Source organism: Myxine glutinosa, chromosome 13 (genome assembly GCF_964187855.1).
Source record: "Myxine glutinosa chromosome 13, kmMyxGlut1.1, whole genome shotgun sequence".
In the NCBI taxonomy this organism is placed as follows: Eukaryota; Metazoa; Chordata; class Myxini; order Myxiniformes; family Myxinidae; genus Myxine; species Myxine glutinosa.
In genome coordinates this window covers 59,273,165-59,286,485 of record NC_136273.1, presented here as the reverse complement: position 1 = coordinate 59,286,485, position 13,321 = coordinate 59,273,165, and positions in this window count along the sequence as shown.

Sequence of the window (13,321 nt, the reverse complement as noted above, 5' to 3'; positions counted from 1 at the left end):
TGTTTTAGTGTTGAAAAACCACTTTTCGCACATGTGTTAGTGTTGAAAAACCACTTTTTGCACTTGTTTTGGTGCAGGAAACCACTTGTGCACTTGTATTAGTGTGGAAAAAACACTTTTTGCACTTGTGTTGGTGCAGGAAACCACTTTTGCACTTGTATTAGTGTGGAAAAAACACTTTTCGCACTTGTGTTATTGTTGAAAAAACACTTTTCGCACTTGTGGTAGTGTTGAAAAACCACTTTTCGCACTTGTGTTGGTGCAGGAAACCACTTTTGCACTTGTATTAGTGTGGAAAAAACACTTTTCGCACTTGTGTTAGTGTTGAAAAACCACTTTTCACACTTGTGTTAGTGTTGAAAAACCACTTTTCGCACTTGTGTTTGTGCAGGAAACCACTTTTGCACTTGTATTAGTGTGGAAAAAACACTTTTTGCACTTGTGATAGTGTTGAAAAACCACTTTTCACACTTGTGTTAGTGTTGAAAAACCCTTTTCACACTTGTGTTATTGTTGAAAAACCACTTTTCGCACTTGTGTTGGTGCAGGAAACCACTTTTGCACTTGTATTAGTGTGGAAAAAACACTTTTCGCACTTGTGTTAGTGTTGAAAACCCCACTTTTCGCACTTGTGTTAGTGTTGAAAAACCACTTTTCGCACTTCTGTTAGTGTTAAAAAACCACTTTTCGCACTTGTGTTGGTGCAGGAAACCACTTTTGCACTTGTATTAGTGTGGAAAAAACACTTTTCGCACTTGTGTTATTGTTGAAAAAAACACTTTTCGCACTTGTGGTAGTGTTGAAAAATCACTTTTCGCACTTGTGTTGGTGCAGGAAACCACTTTTGCACTTGGATTAGTGTGGAAAAAACACTTTTTGCACTTGTTTTAGTGTTGAAAAACCACTTTTCGCACATGTGTTAGTGTTGAAAAACCACTTTTTGCACTTGTTTTGGTGCAGGAAACCACTTGTGCACTTGTATTAGTGTGGAAAAAACACTTTTTGCACTTGTGTTGGTGCAGGAAACCACTTTTGCACTTGTATTAGTGTGGAAAAAAACACTTTTCGCACTTGTGTTATTGTTGAAAAACCACTTTTCGCACTTGTGTTAGTGTTAAAAAATCACTTTTCGCACTTGTGTTGGTGCAGGAAACCACTTTTGCACTTGGATTAGTGTGGAAAAAAACACTTTTTGCACTTGTGATAGTGTTGAAAAACCACTTTTCGCACTTGTGTTAGTGTTGAAAAACCACTTTTCGCACTTGTGTTAGTGTTGAAAAACCTCTTTTCGCACTTGTGTTGGTGCAGGAAACACTTTTGCACTTGTGTTGGTGCAGGAAACCACTTTTGCACTTGTATTAGTGTGGAAAAAACACTTTTCGCACTTGTGTTAGTGTTGAAAACCGCACTTTTCGCACTTGTGTAAGTGTTGAAAAACCACTTTTCGCACTTGTGTTAGTGTTAAAAAATCACTTTTCGCACTTGTGTTGGTGCAGGAAACCACTTTTGCACTTGGATTAGTGTGGAAAAAAACACTTTTTGCACTTGTGATAGTGTTGAAAAACCACTTTTCGCACTTGTATTAGTGTGGAAAAAACACTTTTTGCACTTGTGATAGTGTTGAAAAACCACTTTTCGCACTTGTGTTAGTGTTGAAAAACCCACTTTTCGCACTTGTGTTGGTGCAGGAAACCACTTTTGCACTTGTATTAGTGTGGAAAAAAACACTTTTCGCACTTGTGTTAGTGTTGAAAACCGCACTTTTCGCACTTGTGTAAGTGTTGAAAAACCACTTTTCGCACTTCTGTTAGTGTTAAAAAAACCACTTTTCGCACTTGTGTTGGTGCAGGAAACCACTTTTGCACTTGTATTAGTGTGGAAAAAAACACTTTTTGCACTTGTGATAGTGTTGAAAAACCACTTTTCGCACTTGTGTTAGTGTTGAAAAACCACGTTTCGCACTTGTGTTGGTGCAGGAAACCACTTTTGCACTTGTATTAGTGTGGAATAACCACTTTTCGCACTTGTGTTAGTGTTGAAAAACCACTTTTCGCACTTGTGTTAGTGTTGAAAAACCACTTTTCGCACTTGTGTTGGTGCAGGAAACCACTTTTGCACTTGTATAAGTGTGGAAAAAACACTTTTTTGCACTTGTGATAGTGTTGAAAAAACCACTTTTCGCACTTGTGTTAGTGTTGAAAAACCCTTTTCACACTTGTGTTATTGTTGAAAAACCACTTTTCGCACTTGTGTTGGTGCAGGAAACCACTTTTGCACTTGTATTAGTGTGGAAAAAAACACTTTTCGCACTTGTGTTAGTGTTGAAAACCCCACTTTTCGCACTTGTGTTAGTGTTGAAAAACCACTTTTCGCACTTCTGTTAGTGTTAAAAAACCACTTTTCGCACTTGTGTTGGTGCAGGAAACCACTTTTGCACTTGTATTAGTGTGGAAAAAAACACTTTTTGCACTTGTGATAGTGTTGAAAAACCACTTTTCGCACTTGTGTTAGTGTTGAAAAACCACGTTTCGCACTTGTGTTGGTGCAGGAAACCACTTTTACACTTGTATTAGTGTGGAATAACCACTTTTCGCACTTGTGTTAGTGTTGAAAAACCACTTTTCGCACTTGTGTTAGTGTTAAAAAATCACTTTTCGCACTTGTGTTGGTGCAGGAAACCACTTTTGCACTTGGATTAGTGTGGAAAAAACACTTTTTGCACTTGTGATAGTGTTGAAAAAACCACTTTTCGCACTTGTGTTAGTGTTGAAAAACCACTTTTCGCACTTGTGTTAGTGTTGAAAAACCTCTTTTCGCACTTGTGTTGGTGCAGGAAACCACTTTTGCACTTGTATTAGTGTGGAAAAAAACACTTTTTGCACTTGTGATAGTGTTGAAAAACCACTTTTCGCACTTGTGTTAGTGTTGAAAAACCACTTTTCGCACTTGTGTTGGTGCAGGAAACCACTTTTGCACTTGTATTAGTATGGAAAAAAACCACTTTTCGCACTTGTGTTAGTGTTGAAAAACCACTTTTCGCACTTGTGTTAGTGTTGAAAAAACCACTTTTCGCACTTGTTTTAGTGTTGAAAAACCACTTTTCGCACATGTGTTAGTGTTGAAAAAACCACTTTTTGCACTTGTTTTGGTGGTGCAGGAAACCACTTGTGCACTTGTATTAGTGTGGAAAAAAACACTTTTTGCACTTGTGTTGGTGCAGGAAACCACTTTTGCACTTGTATTAGTGTGGAAAAAAACACTTTTCGCACTTGTGTTATTGTTGAAAAAAACACTTTTCGCACTTGTGGTAGTGTTGAAAAACCACTTTTCGCACTTGTGTTGGTGCAGGAAACCACTTTTGCACTTGTATTAGTGTGGAAAAAACACTTTTCGCACTTGTGTTAGTGTTGAAAAACCACTTTTCACACTTTGTGTTAGTGTTGAAAAACCACTTTTCGCACTTGTGTTTGTGCAGGAAACCACTTTTGCACTTGTATTAGTGTGGAAAAAACACTTTTTGCACTTGTGATAGTGTTGAAAAACCACTTTTCACACTTGTGTTAGTGTTGAAAAACCCTTTTCACACTTGTGTTATTGTTGAAAAACCACTTTTCGCACTTGTGTTGGTGCAGGAAACCACTTTTGCACTTGTATTAGTGTGGAAAAAAACACTTTTCGCACTTGTGTTAGTGTTGAAAACCCCACTTTTCGCACTTGTGTTAGTGTTGAAAAACCACTTTTCGCACTTCTGTTAGTGTTAAAAAACCACTTTTCGCACTTGTGTTGGTGCAGGAAACCACTTTTGCACTTGTATTAGTGTGGAAAAAACACTTTTTTGCACTTGTGATAGTGTTGAAAAACCACTTTTCGCACTTGTGTTAGTGTTGAAAAACCACGTTTCGCACTTGTGTTGGTGCAGGAAACCACTTTTACACTTGTATTAGTGTGGAATAACCACTTTTCGCACTTGTGTTAGTGTTGAAAAAACCACTTTTCGCACTTGTGTTAGTGTTAAAAAATCACTTTTTCGCACTTGTGTTGGTGCAGGAAACCACTTTCTTACTTGGATTAGTGTGGAAAAAACACTTTTTGCACTTGTGATAGTGTTGAAAAAACCACTTTTCGCACTTGTGTTAGTGTTGAAAAACCACTTTTCGCACTTGTGTTAGTGTTGAAAAACCTCTTTTCGCACTTGTGTTGGTGCAGGAAACCACTTTTGCACTTGTGTTGGTGCAGGAAACCACTTTTGCACTTGTATTAGTGTGGAAAAAAACACTTTTCGCACTTGTGTTAGTGTTGAAAAACCGCACTTTTCGCACTTGTGTAAGTGTTGAAAAAACCACTTTTCGCACTTGTGTTAGTGTTAAAAAATCACTTTTCGCACTTGTGTTGGTGCAGGAAAACCACTTTTGCACTTGGATTAGTGTGGAAAAAAACACTTTTTTGCACTTGTGATAGTGTTGAAAAACCACTTTTCGCACTTGTATTAGTGTGGAAAAAAACACTTTTTGCACTTGTGATAGTGTTGAAAAACCACTTTTTCGCACTTGTGTTAGTGTTGAAAAACCACTTTTCGCACTTGTGTTGGTGCAGGAAACCACTTTTGCACTTGTATTAGTGTGGAAAAAAACACTTTTCGCACTTGTGTTAGTGTTGAAAACCGCACTTTTCGCACTTGTGTAAGTGTTGAAAAACCACTTTTCGCACTTCTGTTAGTGTTAAAAAACCACTTTTCGCACTTGTGTTGGTGCAGGAAACCACTTTTGCACTTGTATTAGTGTGGAAAAAACACTTTTTGCACTTGTGATAGTGTTGAAAAACCACTTTTCGCACTTGTGTTAGTGTTGAAAAACCACGTTTCGCACTTGTGTTGGTGCAGGAAACCACTTTTGCACTTGTATTAGTGTGGAATTACCACTTTTCGCACTTGTGTTAGTGTTGAAAAAACCACTTTTCGCACTTGTGTTAGTGTTGAAAAACCACTTTTCGCACTTGTGTTGGTGCAGGAAACCACTTTTGCACTTGTATAAGTGTGGAAAAAACACTTTTTGCACTTGTGATAGTGTGGAAAAAACCACTTTTCGCACTTGTGTTAGTGTTGAAAAACCCTTTTCACACTTGTGTTATTGTTGAAAAACCACTTTTCGCACTTGTGTTGGTGCAGGAAACCACTTTTGCACTTGTATTAGTGTGGAAAAAACACTTTTCGCACTTGTGTTAGTGTTGAAAACCCCACTTTTCGCACTTGTGTTAGTGTTGAAAAACCACTTTTCGCACTTCTGTTAGTGTTAAAAAACCACTTTTCGCACTTGTGTTGGTGCAGGAAACCACTTTTGCACTTGTATTAGTGTGGAAAAAACACTTTTTGCACTTGTGATAGTGTTGAAAAACCACTTTTCGCACTTGTGTTAGTGTTGAAAAACCACGTTTCGCACTTGTGTTGGTGCAGGAAACCACTTTTACACTTGTATTAGTGTGGAATAACCACTTTTCGCACTTGTGTTAGTGTTGAAAAACCACTTTTCGCACTTGTGTTAGTGTTAAAAAATCACTTTTCGCACTTGTGTTGGTGCAGGAAACCACTTTTGCACTTGGATTAGTGTGGAAAAAACACTTTTTGCACTTGTGATAGTGTTGAAAAACCACTTTTCGCACTTGTGTTAGTGTTGAAAAACCACTTTTCGCACTTGTGTTAGTGTTGAAAAACCTCTTTTCGCACTTGTGTTGGTGCAGGAAACCACTTTTGCACTTGTATTAGTGTGGAAAAAACACTTTTTGCACTTGTGATAGTGTTGAAAAACCACTTTTCGCACTTGTGTTAGTGTTGAAAAACCACTTTTCGCACTTGTGTTGGTGCAGGAAACCACTTTTGCACTTGTATTAGTATGGAAAAAACCACTTTTCGCACTTGTGTTAGTGTTGAAAAACCACTTTTCGCACTTGTGTTAGTGTTGAAAAACCACTTTTCGCACTTGTTTTAGTGTTGAAAAACCACTTTTCGCACATGTGTTAGTGTTGAAAAACCACTTTTTGCACTTGTTTTGGTGCAGGAAACCACTTGTGCACTTGTATTAGTGTGGAAAAAACACTTTTTGCACTTGTGTTGGTGCAGGAAACCACTTTTGCACTTGTATTAGTGTGGAAAAAACACTTTTCGCACTTGTGTTATTGTTGAAAAAACACTTTTCGCACTTGTGGTAGTGTTGAAAAACCACTTTTCGCACTTGTGTTGGTGCAGGAAACCACTTTTGCACTTGTATTAGTGTGGAAAAAACACTTTTCGCACTTGTGTTAGTGTTGAAAAACCACTTTTCACACTTGTGTTAGTGTTGAAAAACCACTTTTCGCACTTGTGTTTGTGCAGGAAACCACTTTTGCACTTGTATTAGTGTGGAAAAAACACTTTTTGCACTTGTGATAGTGTTGAAAAACCACTTTTCGCACTTGTGTTAGTGTTGAAAAACCACTTTTCGCACTTGTGTTGGTGCAGGAAACCACTTTTGCACTTGTATTAGTGTGGAAAAACCACTTTTCACACTTGTGTTAGTGATGAAAAACCACTTTTCGCACTTGTGTTAGTGTTGAAAAACCACTTTTCGCACTTGTGTTAGTGCAGGAAACCACTTTTGCACTTGTATTAGTGTGAAAAAACACTTTTTGCACTTGTGATAGTGTTGAAAAACCACTTTTCGCACTTGTGTTAGTGTTGAAAAACCACTTTTCGCACTTGTGTTAGTGTTGAAAAACCACTTTTCGCACTTGTGTTAGTGTTGAAAAACCACTTTTCGCACTTGTGTTAGTGTTGAAAAACCACTTTTCGCACTTGTGTTGGTGCAGGAAACCACTTTTGCACTTGTATTAGTGTGGAAAAACCACTTTTCGCACTTATGTTAGTGTTGAAAAACCACTTTTCGCACTTGTGTTGGTGCAGGAAACCACTTTTGCACTTGTATTATTGTGGAAAAAACACTTTTTGCACTTGTGATAGTGTTGAAAAACCACTTTTCGCTCTTGTGTTAGTGTTGAAAAACCACTTTTCGCACTTGTGTTGGTGCAGGAAACCACTTTTGCACTTGTATTAGTGTGGAAAAAACACTCTTCGCACTTGTGTTAGTGTTGAAAAACCACTTTTCGCACTTGTGTTAGTGTTGAAAAACCACTTTACGCACTTGTGTTAGTGTTGAAAAACCACTTTTCGCACTTGTGTTGGTGCAGGAAACCACTTTTGCACTTGTATTAGTGTGGAAAAAACACTTTTTGCACTTGTGATAGTGTTGAAAAACCACTTTTCGCACTTGTGTTAGTGTTGAAAAACCACTTTTCGCACTTGTGTTGGTGCAGGAAACCACTTTTGCACTTGTATTAGTGTGGAAAAAACACTTTTTGCACTTGTGATAGTGTTGAAAACCACTTTTTGCACTTGTGTTAGTTTTGAAAAACCACTTTTCGCACTTGTGTTGGTGCAGGAAACCACTTTTGCACTTGTATTAGTGTGGAAAAACCACTTTTCGCACTTGTGTTAGTGTTGAAAAACCACATTTCGCACTTGTGTTAGTGTTGAAAAACCACTTTTCGCACTTGTGTTGGTGCAGGAAACCACTTTTGCACTTGTATTAGTGTGGAAAAACCACTTTTCGCACTTGTGTTATTGTTGAAAATCCACTTTTCGCACTTGTGTTGGTGCAGGAAACCACTTTTGCACTTGTATGTGTGGAAAAACCACTTTTCGCAATTGTGTTCGTGTGGAAAAACCACTTTTCGCACTTGTGTTGGTGCAGGAAACCACTTTTGCACTTGTATTAGTGTGGAAAAACCACTTTTTGCACTTGTGATAGTGTTGAAAAACCACTTTTCGCACTTGTGTTAGTGTTGAAAAACCACTTTTCGCACTTGTGTTGGTGCAGGAAACCACTTTTGCACTTGTATTAGTGTGGAAAAACACTTTTTGCACTTGTGTTAGTGTTGAAAAACCACTTTTCGCACTTGTGTTAGTGTTGAAAAACCACTTTTCGCACTTGTGTTGGTGCAGGAAACCACTTTTGCACTTGTATTAGTGTGGAAAAACCACTTTTTGCACTTGTGATAGTGTTGAAAAACCACTTTTCGCACTTGTGTTAGTGTTGAAAAACCACTTTTCGCACTTGTGTTGGTGCAGGAAACCACTTTTGCACTTGTATTAGTGTGGAAAAACCACTTTTTGCACTTGTGATAGTGTTGAAAAACCACTTTTCGCACTTGTGTTAGTGTTGAAAAACCACTTTTTGCACTTGTGTTGGTGCAGGAAACCACTTTTGCACTTGTATTAGTGTGGAAAAACCACTTTTCGCACTTGTGTTAGTGTTGAAAAACCCTTTTCACACTTGTGTTAGTGTTGAAAAACCACTTTTCGCACTTGTGTTGGTGCAGGAAACCACTTTTGCACTTGTATTAGTGTGGAAAAAACACTTTTCGCACTTGTGTTAGTGTTGAAAACCCCACTTTTCGCACTTGTGATAGTGTTGAAAAACAACTTTTCGCACTTGTGTTAGTGTTGAAAAACCACGTTTCGCACTTGTGTTGGTGCAGGAAACCACTTTTGCACTTGTATTAGTGTGGAATAACCACTTTTCGCACTTGTGTTAGTGTTGAAAAACCACTTTTCGCACTTGTGTTAGTGTTGAAAAACCACTTTTCGCACTTGTGTTGGTGCAGGAAACCACTTTTGCACTTGGATTAGTGTGGAAAAAACACTTTTTGCACTTGTGATAGTGTTGAAAAACCACTTTTCGCACTTGTGTTAGTGTTGAAAAACCACTTTTCGCACTTGTGTTAGTGTTGAAAAACCACTTTTCGCACTTGTGTTGGTGCAGGAAACCACTTTTGCACTTGTATTAGTGTGGAAAAAACACTTTTCGCACTTGTGTTAGTGTTGAAAAACCACTTTTCGCACTTGTGTTAGTGTTGAAAAACCACTTTTCGCACTTGTGTTGGTGCAGGAAACCACTTTTGCACTTGTATTAGTGTGGAAAAAACACTTTTCGCACTTGTGTTATTGTTGAAAAACCACTTTTCGCACTTGTGGTAGTGTTGAAAAACCACTTTTCGCACTTGTGTTGGTGCAGGAAACCACTTTTGCACTTGTATTAGTGTGGAAAAAACACTTTTCGCACTTGTGTTAGTGTTGAAAAACCACTTTTCGCACTTGTGTTAGTGTTGAAAAACCACTTTTCGCACTTGTGTTTGTGCAGGAAACCACTTTTGCATTTGTATTAGTGTGGAAAAAACACTTTTTGCACTTGTGATAGTGTTGAAAAACCACTTTTCGCACTTGTGTTAGTGTTGAAAAACCACTTTTCGCACTTGTGTTGGTGCAGGAAACCACTTTTGCACTTGCATTAGTGTGGAAAAACCACTTTTCACACTTGTGTTAGTGATGAAAAACCACTTTTCGCACTTGTGTTAGTGTTGAAAAACCACTTTTCGCACCTGTGTTAGTGCAGGAAACCGCTTTTGCACTTGTATTAGTGTGGAAAAAACACTTTTTGCACTTGTGATAGTGTTGAAAAACCACTTTTCGCACTTGAGTTAGTGTTGAAAAACCACTTTTCGCACTTGTGTTGGTGCAGGAAACCACTTTTGCACTTGTATTAGTGTGCAAAAAACACTTTTTGCACTTGTATAGTGTTGAAAAACCACTTTTCGCACTTGTGTTAGTGTTGAAAAACCACTTTTCGCACTTGTGTTAGTGTTGAAAAACCACTTTTCGCACTTGTGTTAGTGTTGAAAAACCACTTTTCGCACTTGTGTTAGTGTTGAAAAACCACTTTTCGCACTTGTGTTGGTGCAGGAAACCACTTTTGCACTTGTATTAGTGTGGAAAAACCACTTTTCGCACTTATGTTAGTGTTGAAAAACCACTTTTCGCACTTGTGTTGGTGCAGGAAACCACTTTTGCACTTGTATTATTGTGGAAAAAACACTTTTTGCACTTGTGATAGTGTTGAAAAACCACTTTTCGCTCTTGTGTTAGTGTTGAAAAACCACTTTTCGCACTTGTGTTGGTGCAGGAAACCACTTTTGCACTTGTATTAGTGTGGAAAAAACACTCTTCGCACTTGTGTTAGTGTTGAAAAACCACTTTTCGCACTTGTGTTAGTGTTGAAAAACCACTTTACGCACTTGTGTTAGTGTTGAAAAACCACTTTTCGCACTTGTGTTGGTGCAGGAAACCACTTTTGCACTTGTATTAGTGTGGAAAAAACACTTTTTGCACTTGTGATAGTGTTGAAAAACCACTTTTCGCACTTGTGTTAGTGTTGAAAAACCACTTTTCGCACTTGTGTTGGTGCAGGAAACCACTTTTGCACTTGTATTAGTGTGGAAAAAACACTTTTTGCACTTGTGATAGTGTTGAAAACCACTTTTTGCACTTGTGTTAGTTTTGAAAAACCACTTTTCGCACTTGTGTTGGTGCAGGAAACCACTTTTGCACTTGTATTAGTGTGGAAAAACCACTTTTCGCACTTGTGTTAGTGTTGAAAAACCACATTTCGCACTTGTGTTAGTGTTGAAAAACCACTTTTCGCACTTGTGTTGGTGCAGGAAACCACTTTTGCACTTGTATTAGTGTGGAAAAACCACTTTTCGCACTTGTGTTATTGTTGAAAATCCACTTTTCGCACTTGTGTTGGTGCAGGAAACCACTTTTGCACTTGTATGTGTGGAAAAACCACTTTTCGCAATTGTGTTCGTGTGGAAAAACCACTTTTCGCACTTGTGTTGGTGCAGGAAACCACTTTTGCACTTGTATTAGTGTGGAAAAACCACTTTTTGCACTTGTGATAGTGTTGAAAAACCACTTTTCGCACTTGTGTTAGTGTTGAAAAACCACTTTTCGCACTTGTGTTGGTGCAGGAAACCACTTTTGCACTTGTATTAGTGTGGAAAAACACTTTTTGCACTTGTGTTAGTGTTGAAAAACCACTTTTCGCACTTGTGTTAGTGTTGAAAAACCACTTTTCGCACTTGTGTTGGTGCAGGAAACCACTTTTGCACTTGTATTAGTGTGGAAAAACCACTTTTTGCACTTGTGATAGTGTTGAAAAACCACTTTTCGCACTTGTGTTAGTGTTGAAAAACCACTTTTCGCACTTGTGTTGGTGCAGGAAACCACTTTTGCACTTGTATTAGTGTGGAAAAACCACTTTTTGCACTTGTGATAGTGTTGAAAAACCACTTTTCGCACTTGTGTTAGTGTTGAAAAACCACTTTTTGCACTTGTGTTGGTGCAGGAAACCACTTTTGCACTTGTATTAATGTGGAAAAACCACTTTTCGCACTTGTGTTAGTGTTGAAAAACCCTTTTCACACTTGTGTTAGTGTTGAAAAACCACTTTTCGCACTTGTGTTGGTGCAGGAAACCACTTTTGCACTTGTATTAGTGTGGAAAAAACACTTTTCGCACTTGTGTTAGTGTTGAAAACCCCACTTTTCGCACTTGTGATAGTGTTGAAAAACAACTTTTCGCACTTGTGTTAGTGTTGAAAAACCACGTTTCGCACTTGTGTTGGTGCAGGAAACCACTTTTGCACTTGTATTAGTGTGGAATAACCACTTTTCGCACTTGTGTTAGTGTTGAAAAACCACTTTTCGCACTTGTGTTAGTGTTGAAAAACCACTTTTCGCACTTGTGTTGGTGCAGGAAACCACTTTTGCACTTGGATTAGTGTGGAAAAAACACTTTTTGCACTTGTGATAGTGTTGAAAAACCACTTTTCGCACTTGTGTTAGTGTTGAAAAACCACTTTTCGCACTTGTGTTAGTGTTGAAAAACCACTTTTCGCACTTGTGTTGGTGCAGGAAACCACTTTTGCACTTGTATTAGTGTGGAAAAAACACTTTTCGCACTTGTGTTAGTGTTGAAAAACCACTTTTCGCACTTGTGTTAGTGTTGAAAAACCACTTTTCGCACTTGTGTTGGTGCAGGAAACCACTTTTGCACTTGTATTAGTGTGGAAAAAACACTTTTCGCACTTGTGTTATTGTTGAAAAACCACTTTTCGCACTTGTGGTAGTGTTGAAAAACCACTTTTCGCACTTGTGTTGGTGCAGGAAACCACTTTTGCACTTGTATTAGTGTGGAAAAAACACTTTTCGCACTTGTGTTAGTGTTGAAAAACCACTTTTCGCACTTGTGTTAGTGTTGAAAAACCACTTTTCGCACTTGTGTTTGTGCAGGAAACCACTTTTGCATTTGTATTAGTGTGGAAAAAACACTTTTTGCACTTGTGATAGTGTTGAAAAACCACTTTTCGCACTTGTGTTAGTGTTGAAAAACCACTTTTCGCACTTGTGTTGGTGCAGGAAACCACTTTTGCACTTGCATTAGTGTGGAAAAACCACTTTTCACACTTGTGTTAGTGATGAAAAACCACTTTTCGCACTTGTGTTAGTGTTGAAAAACCACTTTTCGCACCTGTGTTAGTGCAGGAAACCGCTTTTGCACTTGTATTAGTGTGGAAAAAACACTTTTTGCACTTGTGATAGTGTTGAAAAACCACTTTTCGCACTTGAGTTAGTGTTGAAAAACCACTTTTCGCACTTGTGTTGGTGCAGGAAACCACTTTTGCACTTGTATTAGTGTGCAAAAAACACTTTTTGCACTTGTATTAGTGTGGAAAAACCACTTTTTGCACTTGTGATAGTGTTGAAAAACCACTTTTCGCACTTGTGTTAGTGTTGAAAAACCACTTTTCGCACTTGTGTTGGTGCAGGAAACCACTTTTACACTTGTATTAGTGTGGAAAAACCACTTTTTGCACTTGTGATAGTGTTGAAAAACCACTTTTCGCACTTGTGTTAGTGTTGAAAAACCACTTTTCGCACTTGTGTTAGTGTTGAAAAACCACTTTTCGCACTTGTGTTGGTGCAGGGAACCACTTTTGCACTTGTATTAGTGTGGAAAAAACACTTTTCGCACTTATGTTAGTGTTGAAAAACCACTTTTCGCACTTGTGTTAGTGTTGAAAAACCACTTTTCGCACTTGTGTTGGTGCAGGAAACCACTTTTGCACTTGTATTATTGTGGAAAAAACACTTTTTGCACTTGTGATAGTGTTGAAAAACCACTTTTCGCTCTTGTGTTAGTGTTGAAAAACCACTTTTCGCACTTGTGTTGGTGCAGGAAACCACTTTTGCACTTGTATTAGTGTGGAAAAAACACTCTTCGCACTTGTGTTAGTGTTGAAAAACCACTTTTCGCACTTGTGTTAGTGTTGAAAAACCACTTTACGCACTTGTGTTAGTGTTGAAAAACCACTTTTCGCACTTGTGTTGGTGCAGG